This window comes from Ahaetulla prasina, chromosome 1 (genome assembly GCF_028640845.1).
Source record: "Ahaetulla prasina isolate Xishuangbanna chromosome 1, ASM2864084v1, whole genome shotgun sequence".
NCBI classification, from domain to species: domain Eukaryota; kingdom Metazoa; phylum Chordata; class Lepidosauria; order Squamata; family Colubridae; genus Ahaetulla; species Ahaetulla prasina.
This window is the reverse complement of record NC_080539.1, coordinates 177,016,851-177,030,451: the sequence shown is the minus strand read 5'-3', so window position 1 is coordinate 177,030,451 and position 13,601 is coordinate 177,016,851.

The following is a 13,601-nucleotide window of genomic DNA, read 5'->3' as shown; positions in this document are numbered from 1 at the left end:
CGAGCTGTATTCTAAAATTGGTCTAGCAAATGTTTTATATGCTCTGGTTAGTAGTGTAGTGTTTTTGGAAAAGAAGCTATGCAAGATTAGGTTTACAACTCTTAGAGCCTTTTTTGCTATGTAGTTATAGTGGGCTTTGGCACTTAGATCATTTGACATGAAAACTCCAAGGTCTTTAACGGGGTGGGGGTCATCTGTAAGGTAATGTCCATCAAGTATGTACTTAGTGTTTGGGTTCTTTTTTCCAATATGTAAGACTGAGCATTTGCTGGTTGAGATTTGGAGTTGCCAAGTTTTAGACCAAGCGGTTAAATGATCAAGGTCTTTTTGGATGATAGATGCATTGTCTGTGGTGTTAAATAGTTTGACATCGTCAGCAAAGAGAACACAATTACTTGCGATATGGTCACAGAGATCATTAATGTATAGTATGAAGAGTGTTGGTCCAAGGACGCTGCCTTGAGGAACGCCACTCTTGACAGGAACAAGATTTGATAGAGCATTGCCAATTTTGACCACTTTTTGTCTGTTAGACAGAAAAGCAGATATCCATTTGTGAAGGGGTCCTGAAATGCCATAGGATTTTAGTTTTAGGAGAAGTTTATTGTGTACTACTGAGTCAAAAGCTTTGCAGAAGTCTATGTAAATTGCATCTATTGTTTTGCCTTGATCAAGATTTGTAGTCCATATGTTTTTACAGTGAAGAAGTTGTAAGTTGCATGATAATTTTTTCCTGAAACCAAATTGTTTATTGGAGAGTAGGTTGTTAGTTTCTAAGTGTGAGGTAATGGATTGGTTGATGATTGATTCCATGACTTTGCAGGTGACGCAGCACAGAGAGATCGGTCTGTAATTTTCAACTAAGCTGGGGTCTCCTTTCTTGAAGATAGGGATGACTGTGGCTAGTGACCAAAGTTTGGGAAGGGAACTGGTAGTGAAAGCTTTGTCAAAGATTATGCTTAGGGGTTCTGCTATATTAGTGGAAAGTTTTTTAAAGAAGTATGCGCATAGTCCATCAGGACCAATAGATAGCGATGGTTTCAAGTTATGAAGAGCTTTTTCAACGTTATCTTCTGTGAAATCTATATGGGTTAAGTCATCATATTCAATGCTGGTGCGTTTATGGAATGTCGGATATGTGTTATTGCTGTTAACAAAAACTGAGCCAAAGAAAATGTTGAAGAGGTTAGCTTTAACCGTTTCATCATTGTATTCTTTGTTGTTAGAATCTTTTAGTGGTGGGATGGATCTTGAGTCTTTAAGTTTATTGTTAACAAAATTATAAAAGGCACGATTGGAATTTGTGCGCAGAAGGTCCTCTTCTTGCTTGGTGTGGTAATTTGTGCATTCAGTTTTTATTTGGTTGCATATATTTTTGTAGCGGTTTTTGAAATTTGCTACATAGCCTTTTTTGTTTCTTTTCCAGAGGGATTTTTTTTTATTGAAGCTTTTTTATTGATATGGGTAGTTTGCTTTTCCTGGTCATGGTGGTCATTTGTGGTACATATAGCTTAATGACTTTATTGATTTCAAGTAGGAAAATTCTATAGTGGTCTTCAGCGGTTGTGCAGGTTGCAAACAGATTTTGCCAGTCTAGAAATGAAAGATCGTTGTTTATAAGATTGTAGTTGGCTTTTTTGAGTTGTAGCTGGGAATACTATTGTTATTAAGATTTAAGTATGGACGTATATTGAGACGAAAATCAATCTATTAGCTATGATATATGTAATTGCATGTGTTTGTAGCCTGTATATCTGTATGTGTAATTCATTTTGCCACACAAAGTCAAAGCAATCACTGAAATAAAAATCTGAGTAAGAATTGTTTCAAAGAATGAAAAGGAAACTCATTCCTGAAACTGCAGTCTCAAATGTAAATGGTAGTAATCAACTGTCCCAGGATGGAGAACTTTTTCAAACAAACCACAGCAAATATTAACAGGACTATTTTATTTGAGTCCATCAACTGTTGATAGCTTGAAATCCCTTGGTTAGGAGAATCTTAGGATCCTTCCTGGGTTGGATAAAAATGCCTTCCATTAGCTTTCCAAAATTTTCGTTTGTGGCCTCCATTGGAAAAGAATTCTGAAGTTAAGGAATCACTATAATGAAAGTTGCCCTCGCCAATCATACAGCGTGGTTATTCCCAAGAAACTGTTAAACGTCCTGGATATTAATCTGGTTTGGACTGAATGAAGCGGGCTGCTGCTTTGAGACAATTCGGGTTAGGATTAAAGCAAAATAAAACTTGCATTAAGTGACTTAAAAAAACAAAAACACCGCGTACCATGTTCAAATCTGGGGTCTATTTTGCAACTTTGCAAAATTCCGAATCCGGTTGTCGGGAGAGATCCCGTTTCCACAACAAACTCTTTATGAAGGGTAAATGGAGGGAGGGGAGGGCAGCAGAAAAAAGCGTGCTATAATCCCATAAATTGTGTATGTGGGGGGGAAATCCTTTATGTCTTAATTGCTTAAACTTGTGCTTTTACTTAAAAAATAACTTTTATCCGAGTTGCACGCTTCTCTCCCGGGCTTCGCGCTTTTTCGAAAGGCTTGGGAGGATTGGCTGCGGTATCACCTAAGGGGCGGAGTTGGGAGCCTTGGCGCGCAATACGAAAGCCCCGGCCAGGGACCTGGGCAGGATTGTTGGTGGACACGCGGCCGTTGCCTCTTCTCGCCAGGCGCTATAAGGCGTTCCCGAACATCAGGCTTCGCTTGCAGAAGAGCCCCAGTGGCCCCTCCTCGCCGCCGGGGTCGAGCTGGAGGGTCTCGGCACCAGAGGTCTCCCTCGCAGCCCACTCGCCGCCGTCCTGCACCCAGGCGATCCCCAGAAGCAGCAGCCAGCCTTGGGAGACGACGGAGGTGCCGCCGGCCAGCGTGCCTTGCAAGAGATCCAAAAGTAACAAGAGAGCATGAGACTCCTCATTCCGAAGCTGCCCTTCACGCGTGTGATTCGCGATATCTGCCTGGAATACACCCGAGGAGTTGACGTGACCTGGGAATCGATGGTGTTGGTTGCCTTGCAAACAGCAGCTGAAGCTTTCCTCATAGAGCTCCTGGCAGATGCCTACCTGTGCGCCTCTCTTGCCAAGCGGGTCACCCTCCTTCCCAGGGACATCCAGTTAACTCGGGGAACCGTGGCCTCCTGGATGGTTTGGGTTAGTTCCCTTTCCCTGGGCTGAGGAGGAGGTATTTTCTGGGCTACAGAGTTGCAAAGAAGCATCCTGGGACTGCTTTGGAGAAAGAGAAGAGCCAATTTCACCCCATCTCCAAAATTCCAGGGATTGAGAGACCTGACCTGGGCCCTTTGTCTCACTAGAACTTCTACAGAATCTTCATGGTTGACATCTTCCCACTGCACTGCTCAGAAGGAGAACAGGGATCCATCTACCCAGAGGTGAGGAAGAAATGGCCTGGAAAGGAAGAGAGTGCCTTTTTTTGGCCTTCCTCCCAGCCACTCGTTTTTAAAGCCTGTAGCCCTTCAGCAGGGGAGCTTCTGTAACCCTCAGTTTGCACCTCTCTCATGCCATGTTGGGGACTGAAAAATTATTTACTGTTCTTGAAGCCTGTTTTGTGGTTTTGTGCTTCAGAGTTTAAAATATTTAAAATGAATGTTTATAAAAATTCTTGAATTTGTTATCTTTTCCTTCCTCTTCATCCCATTAGTTGATGCCCATCAGATCTTTCCAGATCTGCCCAATTTGATTCTCATGATTCTTTGCTGGTTGGGGATTATGGACTTTTACTTTCAGCCTGGAGAGGGGCAAATGTAAAGACATTTAGTCTTGCATTTGTCCTTTGCTCTGCTGCTGGTTTTACTTATTTCCTTGCTATCCAAACTAAGGCAAAGGAACCTCTCCAACTTGGAAGGACTGATCCCCTATAGAAGAGAATATAATTTTTTATTGGCCAAGTGTGATTGGACACACAAGGAATTTGTCTTGGTGCATATGCTCTCAGTGTACATAAAAGAAAAGATACGTTCATCAAGGTACAATATTTACAACACAAATGATGGTCAATATATCAATATAAATCATAAGAATTGCCAGCAACAAAGTTACAGTCATACAGTCATAAGTGGAAAGAGATTGGTGATGGGAATGATGAGAAGATTAATAGTAGTGCAGATTTAGTAAATAGTTTGACAGTGTTTAGCAGAGTGATGGCCTTGGGGGAAAAAACTGTTCTTGTGTCTAGTTGTTCTGGTGTGCAGTGCTCTATAGCGTCGTTTTGAGGGTAGGAGTTGAAACAGTTTATGTTCAGGATGTGAGGGATCTGTAAATATTTTCACGGCCCTCTTCTTGATTCGTGCAGTATACAGGTCCTCAATGGAAGGCAGGTTGGTAGCAATTATTTTTTCTGCAGTTCTAATTATCCTCTGAAATCTGTGTCTTTCTTGTTGGGTTGCAAAACCGAACCAGACAGTTATAGAGGTGCAAATGACAGACTCAATAATTCCTCTGTAGAACTGAATCAGCAGCTCCTTGGGCAGTTTGAGCTTACTGAGTTGGCGCAGAAAGAACATTCTTTGTTGTCCTTTTTTGATGATGTTTTTGATGTTAGCTGTCCATTTTAGATCTTGCGATATGATAGAACCTAGAAATTTAAAGGTTTCTACTGTTGATACTGTGTTGTCTAGTATTGTGAGAGGTGGAATATGGAAGGGTATCTCCTAAAGTCTACCACCATTTCTACGGTTTTGAGTGTATTCAGTTCCAGATTGTTTTGGTTACACCACAAGGCTAGTAGTTCGACCTCTCGTCTATATGCGGATTTATCATTGTCTCGAATGAGACCAATCACTATTGTGTCATCTGCGAACTTCAGTAGCTTAACAGATGGATCATTGGAGATGCAGTCATTGGTATACAAAGAGAAGAGAAGTGGGGAGAGCACACAGCCTTGGGGGGGGGGCTGTGCTAATTGTACAGGTATTTGATGTGATCTTGCTTAGCTTCACCTGCTGCTTCCTGTTTGTTAGGAAGCTTGTGATCCACTTACAAGTCTGTTCTGGTACCTGTAGCTGGTTTAGCTTAGTTAGAAGAATGTCTGGAATGATGGTATTGAATGCTGAACTAAAGTCTACAAAGAGGACCCTTGCATAGGTCTTTGGAGACTCAAGATGCTGTAGGACAGTGATTCCCAAACTGTGAGCCGCGGCTCCCCAGGGAGCCGCGCTATCGTCATGGGGGCGCCGCGGAATATCTGCGCCCGCTGGGTCCAGCGCTGATGCGCCATTTCTGGGGCGTCTGGTGCGCATGCGCAGTTGCAGGTCGGATTTCCGGGGGAGCCGCGGGCGCGTCTGGTGCGCATGCGCAGTTGCAGGTCGGATTTCCGGGGGAGCCGCGGGCGAAAAAGATTGGGAACCTCTGCTGTAGGATGTAGTGCAGAGCCATATTAACAGCATCATCTATTGATCTATTTGCTCGGTATGCAAATTGCAAGGGGTCTAACAGCGGATCCGTGCTGGTTTTCAACAGTGGTGAAATCCAATTTTTTTTTACTACCGGTTCTGTGGGCGTGGCTTGGTGGACATGGTGTGGCCTGGTGGACATACCTTGGTGGGTGTGGCAGGGGAAGGAAACTGCAAAATCTCCATTCCTACCCCACTGCAGGGGAAGGATACTGCAAAGTCTCCATTCCCACCCCACTCTGGGGCCAGCCAGTGATGGCATTTGCCGGTTCTCTGAACTACTCAAAATTTCCACTACCGGTTCTCCGAACTGCTCAAAATTTCTGCTACCGGTTCTCCAGAACCTGTCAGAACCTGCTGGATTTCACCCCTGGTTTTCAAGTACGAAAGCACTAGCCTTTCAAAGGTTTTCATGACTACAGATGTTAAAGCAACTACAGACTACAGACCCTTAGCTGAGATAGAGCAAAATAAATAGGTAAAGCTTTTGGGGTTAGATTTCAAGTCAATAGTAGAAATGGTGCTCATACTGATTACATTGTCAGACTAGGTCTCATTCATCATCTTCAGGCTGGTGCTTTTGGGCCCCCACGCATATCCACCCAATCGCCCACTTGCCACTTCTTTTAAAAAATGCTTTTAAAAGGTAAAAAAAGATTCTGACGATCACAGTTGAGCCGCACAATTGTCAGAGCCTTTTTTTAACTTAAAAGCATTTTTTTACAAAATGCTTTTAAAAGTAAAAAAAAAATGCACCCCACAGCTGATCACCACCACCACCCCGCACTGTTCTACTTACCCCATGCCTCCTTTTGGTGTGCGCTGTGCGCACGCCTAACCACAGAGGGATAGCGTCAAGACAACAAGAAGTGTTAGTATTGCCCTGGTGAGACCACACTTGGAATACTGTGTTGGTTCTGGTCACCATGACACAAAAAATGATGAGTCCCTGGAAAGTGTAGAGAGAAGAGCAACAAAGATAATAAAGTATCTGGAGACTAAATTGTGTGATAAATAATTGAGGGATGAGTGTATTGAAGAGAAGGCTTGGGGGTCGTGATAACAGTCCTCTAATACTTGAGAGGCTGTCACAAAGAAGAGGAGGTTGACTTATTCTCTAGGCACCAGAGGGCAGGACAAGAAGTAATAGGTGGTAGCTTATTAAAGAGAGATCCAACTTAGAAATGAGAATTTTGCTGACGGAATATTCAATATTTTCAATATTTCCTCCTGAAGTTGTGGGTGCTCCATCACCTGTAGTTTTCAAAAACTGGACAACCATTTGAAGGGTAGTGTAAGGTTCCTGCTTTGAACAGGGGTTGGACTAGAACAGGGCTCCCCAACCCCCAGGCTGTGGCTCACTACCAGGCTGTGACCTATTCGGAACCAGGCCTCATGAGAGATGGGCCAGTGCATAAGCACAGCTACACTCGTGCAAGTGGCGCCCCAAAAACTCTTGTGTGAATGGAACTGCATGCATGTGTGTGTTGGCCCGTCACTTGCATGGTCTGGTTCCCCTCTCCCTCCTCCAGCCAGGCCGCCAAGCCGCCTGTTCCCGATGCTTCAAAACCAGAGCGGTGAGAGCAGAGGCTGAGTGGGATGAGCACACCCCGCTCAGCTTTGCTGACTCACTGGGGCTGCCTGCACAGGATAACCGATCAGCTTTTGGAGCGTCAGGCACCCTCCATGAGTCTGAAGGAGCACAGAACCGTGCCCTCAGAGCCATGCCAAAAGACAAAAGGCTTCGGGGGAGCAATGTTGTGCTGATTCAGGCCTTCTGTCCCGTTGCAAAAGCTTTTGGCACAGAGCAGCCTGAAGGAGTGAGAAATCATGCCCCAAAGGCTTCTCTTCTCTCGTGCGAGTGGACCTGGGTATGTGCCACTCACGTTACCTGGTTCCCCTCTCCCCCCGCCCACAAGCCAGATCTCTGGACTAGAAGACCTTCAAGGTCCCTTCCAGCCTTATGTTTCTAAGGCTAGAGGAATTTACCTGTAGCCATTAGGCTTTTATCAAGCAAGAACTTCAGTACAATTATTATTTGGAGCCCCTAGTGATTTATCTACCTTAAATCTATTATAATCTATTCAATATAAATTCCTTGGTTCTGTACCAGGAACCCAGCACGTCTACTGCAGCTCTTAGGCTTCAATCGGAGCTCATCAGAATAGAGACAAGTTTGGTTAGTAATATTTAATTATGGGATTAAAATTATCTATTATCAGCCCATTGGCTGCTCTATTATGTTTTCAGTGATATTCACTTGGAAGGAAGCCTATAAATAGAAGTTCCTTCCATGTGGCCCTTCTCGGAACATTTTATTTTGGATGGTCTCCAGTTGATTTTACCAGAGCTTGCTATAAAGCCCTTTCTTCAGGACAGTGTGAGTGTGGGGGGAGGGGGGACTTGGTGCCTTTGGCTCCTGGCAGCTACTCAACAAGTCTGCAATTTTCCTGATACGATTTCAGAAGTGTTTTGCCATTGCCTCTTTCCCAGAGCTGAGGGCCCCTAGACTAACGCCTGCAATCATCTAGCTGGCTTTGTGCCTAATGCAGGACAAGAACTCAGTCTCCCAACTTTCTAAACTCATTTCTCACTAATAAACCTGCTTATAAGAGAGCGCAGTGGCTCACATGGTTAGGATGCTGGATTGACAATTGGCAAGCCTGCATTTGAAGCCCGAATGCTGCTGCATATTGGGGTGAACTCCCATCATTTGCTCCAGCTCCTGCTGACCTAACAGTTCAAAACCGTACAAACATGAGTAGATAAATGAGTAGCACTTTGAGGGTCTCATTAACAGGGACATGAAAGGAGCCTCCAACTGGGCATCCCCTGACCAATGGTGATGTAACCAACTGATCCTTTCACCATGCAAGCACTTCGGATGTGGAAGACTGCTTATACAGTCTACGTACAACTTTGACTCTACTAATGGATGGTAGAATATTTGTTCCTATCTGTTTGCAATCTGGCAAGATTCATTTAGCACTACCATATAGCAACCCTTTGGGAGTATTTCAAAGCTGTTTCGCTTCCCTTTTGAGGCCATCTTATCCAGAGTACTTAGAAAATATCTCTTATTTTCAACTATAGGATAAGAGAGAAGAAATTTCAGGGAGTGTTATGTAAAGAGATAGCTTGGTTCTAGCTGATTTTCACAGGAAGCTCAGCTCCCGGGGTTTCATGAAAACATCCATGTTACTTTCTTCATAGCAATATGGAAGTGACTTGCCACTACCTTACAGGATGTTTTTTCAACTACCCAGTCCAGTTCATATTCCTCATATTTCCTGGGAATATCCTATCCAAGCAGTAATGAGATTCAACCCTATTCAGCTTTTCGGAGATCAGTGTCAAACACAAAGAATCGGGACTACACATGAAGTTCCAATTAAGCTGATTTATTGGTCATGCCTATCCACAAGAATCAACTAAAACTCAACACTAAATTGGTGCTAGATAAGAGTTAACGGGATTCAAGAGTGGTTGGACTTGAAGCACTTGGACGAACATAATTCTAGATCCAGTCCTCTTAATTCTGCCTCTGCGTCTGCTTCTCCTACAACTAGTATTGATCAATAGGACCAGTAGTGGGATTCAAATCCCAGTGCTATCGGTAGCGCGCGGCACTTCTGCACATGCGCAGAGCATTTTTGATGACGTCTGGGTGGGCGGAGCCTCGCCGCTACCGGTTCGCCCCAGTTCGGGAATTAAATTATTTGTTCCTACCTGTGGAGCTTCTACAGCTCCTTCTCCAAATCATACTGTAATAATCTCACTGGAAATAATGTTCTAGTATTAAATAAATGTTCTAGTATTAAATATTAAATATTAATATTATTTAATTATTTATAAATAATAAGCATGCCTAAAGTCCTTTCCTCCACTCACATTTTCTGTACATGTATGAACTTAGCTGAAAGAATTCTTAGAGGGAATGCGACTTTGATGCAAGCTGTCATTCTGTAGTGTTTAAAAGCCCATTGGAAGCTATGGGTATGGGCAAGCTGCCATTCAACATTACCAGATGGAGAGAAGGAGGAAGCCCTTTATGTTTGAATATCACTGGTGTGGAGTAAGGATATTTATTTATTGATATCTCGCCTTTATTATTTTTACATATAACTCAAGGTAACAAACATATCCAACACAACATCCTCTTCCTATTTTCCCCACAGTCATGTGAGGTGAGCTGACCTAAGAGAGTGATTAGTCTAATGGTCATAGCTAAGGTGGGACTTGAACTCATGGTCTCCCACTTTCTAGCCTGATGCCCTAACCACTAGACCTCCTTTTGCAATCTCCTGACCAGCAAAGTCAATGGAGAAGCCAGATTCGTTTAAAAATTGTGTTGCCAACTTAACAACTGAAGTGATTCACTTAATCTGTGGCAAGAATGGTTGTAAAATAGGGTAAAACTCACTTAACAAATGTCTCACTGGGCAACAGAAATTTTTTCTGCTCAATTGTGGTCATAAATTGAGAACTATCTGTATGCACATATAAAAATAGAAAATAAAAATAAAGAAAGACAGATTGGCATGGAAAAAAATCAATAATAAAATGTTTTCTTAGATGCTGTGCTCCCAGTATTTTCAAAATAATTAATGCTAAGCCAAAATCTAAGAACTTTTTCATTCTTCCAAGACAAGCAGAAAAGTTCTCAAGGTTAAACTTACTTTACCTATGCATGAAAACTCAGTCCCGTCAAATCCATTCCAGGCTTACTTTCCCTCTCTGCCTGAATATCCTGGAATGGACAGAGCAAGAAAAACATAACATTTTCATTTAGCTCTTAATATGTAAAAATGATTTTTAAAAAACACCTGGTTTTATTAACTACTAGACCAAACTGACTAGTCCAGGGGTCTCCAACCTTGGCAACTTTAAGCCTGGTGGACTTCAATTCCCAGAATTCTGGGAATTAAAGTTGCCACGGTTGGAGACCCCTGGACTAGATAACAGTCTTATATCCAGATATTGTAAAAACCTATCTTTGTAGGCCTTTCAATGATCATAGGTAGTTCTTTGAAATTCGTAGAAAGTAGAAATTTGTTAGAGAATATGTGGAGTTCAGAGCATCATCAAACAGTATCATAATTAGTTGCCTGATTTTGGCAACTGCTGTTCAGCAGTCCTATAGGTCCTTTTTAGCTGTTTTTGCCTAATGTGGACAAGTTAAAAAATAAAACAAATGTCTGTCAGTAGACAAATTTACCTGCGACTAGGTATAGATATTTATGGATATGACTGAATTTCCTTTCTTCACTATCTGGAATTATCCTTTGGATTTTCATTGTGGCAAGTGTGTCTGTGTGTGTATAGGGGGAATCAACACAAATTCCAAGCCACACACCCCCAGATCCCTGTTTTTTCACAATATACAAATTCATGGCTCATCCTGATGCAGGATCATGACTGACTAGAGAGAACATTTCTCTCTTTTAAATAGTAAAACCGGACAGGAGACGAGAAAACAGCCCACTATGAATCTTGAGGGACCAGATTGGGTGGATGTTGGTGACCTATTTGGCTGAAGCTCAGCTTTCAGGAAAGAACATTCACAATGCCAATTTATGACTCAGTAATGGGATCCAGAGGAATACGTAGATTTGATGTTATTTCTTAAAGCAAAGGCAACATGATTTTTTAAAAGAATTTTTTATTATGTACTTTTTAATGAATCAATGAATGCTTAAAAATGCGGATAGGATAGGATAGGATAGGAACCTTGGAAATCTTCTAGTCCAACCCCTGCTCAAGCAGGAGATCTTATACCATTTCACACAAATGGCAACATTGGAAAGCAAGCAATTCCACTGATTAATTATTCTCACTATCAGGAAATTTCTCCTTAGTTCTAGGTTGGATCTCTACTTGGTAAGTTTCCATCTGTTAATTCTTCTCTTACTTAGGTGCTTTGGAGAGTAGGATGACTCCCTTTTCTTTATGGTGGCCCCTTAGATATTGGAACATTGCTTTTTTCATTTTCCCCCTCATTTCCCCTTTTTCATTTACTTAGGCGTCATCTGGATTTCTATTTTTTTTGTTTTTTCTCTCTTTTATTTTTATTCATATTCCTTTTCTAGCCAATCATAAAAATGTTCCCATTCCTTGAAGTACACCAATTCCACTTTATCTTTTATTCTTAATGTTAACCTGTTCATTTCTGCACATTCTAAAAAAATGTTATTATCTCTCCTTCTAACGGGATTTTTTCTGCTTTCCAGTTTTGTGCAAATACTATTCTAGCCGCTGTTATTATATGTATAATCAAACATGTATCTTCTTTGTCATATTTCTCCAGTAAAATTCCCAATAAAAATGTCTCTGGTCTTAACTCTATCCACTGGTGTAGCATTCCTTCTAACCATGTTTCTAATTTAACCCAATAATTCTTTGCTTCCTTACATGACCACCACATACACGGCAACTGATGACATTTCCAACATTTAGCTGATTTGTCTTTAAACATTTTTGCTAAGTGGCAGGTTACCTCGCACATGCGATGCAATGCAATGCGCATGCCCCCCCCACACACACCCTGCCCTCACACGTGGTGACCTGAAGACCAGCTGGTCAGTGGGAGGCAGGCACACATGTGCAGCAGGAATGAACTGGGGCAATGGTTCGTGTGCCATCGTAGAGGGCACTGCGTGCAATCTCTGGCACGTGTGCCATAGGTTCACCATCAGGGGACTAGACATACCCAGTTCCTGCTTTTCAAAATTTTCAAGAAATGCAAAACAAAGTTGCACTAGTTACTTAAAATCTAAATCAAGGTTTATTGATTCAAATCTTCATCTATTGATCTTAGAATAGATGTTTTCTTTTTCTTTCTTAATGTATGTTCATAGCAATAGTTGTACAGTTGTTGCAAGTTGTATTGGAACAATGCTCATTTAAGTCAGAATCTCCACACCATTTTTCAACTCAGAAGACCTCTAAAACTACACAGTATTGAAGATACCCAAGTGGGACTTTTTTTGTTGATCCTTATAATGTAGATGATTTCTTAGAAATTAATAGTAGCTGTATAAACGTCTCAGATTAAAATATTTTAAAATTCTCAATAAGACACAGAACAGGCCCTTTGGCATAGGCGACCTTCTCAGACATAGTAGTTGGGAGGGATTAGCAGCCTTTTGAGGCCAATGGCCACACCTGAAACATTGGAAACAAATCCCAGATGTTCTCCCCAAAATATCTAGTACAATAAGCATGGCCAACTATCCGTTTTCTATGAGCCAATGTTGTGAGGTTCATTGATAATTTAAAATGGTTTTAATCATCTGCATCTTGCTATAATGATTGATCTATCATCCCTTCTAGCGTCCCAGAAGGTTGTCTTTCTACCCCAATTTATTTGTGACTTTCTGCTAGACAAACAGGCACACTTCCAAAGCACTGGGCTACAACTACTACCATCTTTAATTTTGCCTGTTTAGTCTGTGTGGGCCTCACTAAATAAAGTTAATACCACAGCCTGGCACACTGGAACATTCCAGTTTCTCATTTCATTTTTTAAAAAATAAATTCAAGTGGGCAGGGAGGTTGGCAGGTACCTGTGGTCACCAAGTTGCCTCCCCATGTAGTTTTTCCCAAAGGTCTTACTAGACAGTGAGGTTAAAGGCCCTTTAAATATCCTGTTGCTGAGCTATACAAAATGATGGAGCCCTTTAAATTGCACAACCAAGGCATACACTAATGCAAGAATAACCTGCTTTGAGTACAGGCCCCAGTCAGCACCGGGTGGCAGTATCATTATTTTTATGGTAGTTTCCAAATGTTTGCCAAAGGCGACAGAAAGTTTGTTCTGTCTTCTTGAATGAAAGTTAACCAAAAGGAGTTGTAAAGGATTTAAACATCTGAAGGGAAAAAGAGGTGATTTTAGCAAAAAAAAAATCAAAAAAAAAATCCGTAAGAAGCTACTCTGGATAATGCTATCAAGGGGTACTTTTTTTTAATGAGACGAAGTCATTAAATGGCTAATGACTGCATTATCAACAAAGAAAAATAAAACCCCAATGAGGGGCGGGGAGTACAAATTGGGAAAATAGTATTATATATATTGATATATAAAAGAATATATGAGCATATTAAGGTTAGAAATTAGAAGATAAAAACTATGGTATATGTAATTATTATTGTCAGCACTGTAAAAAATGTATTGATCCAATTAT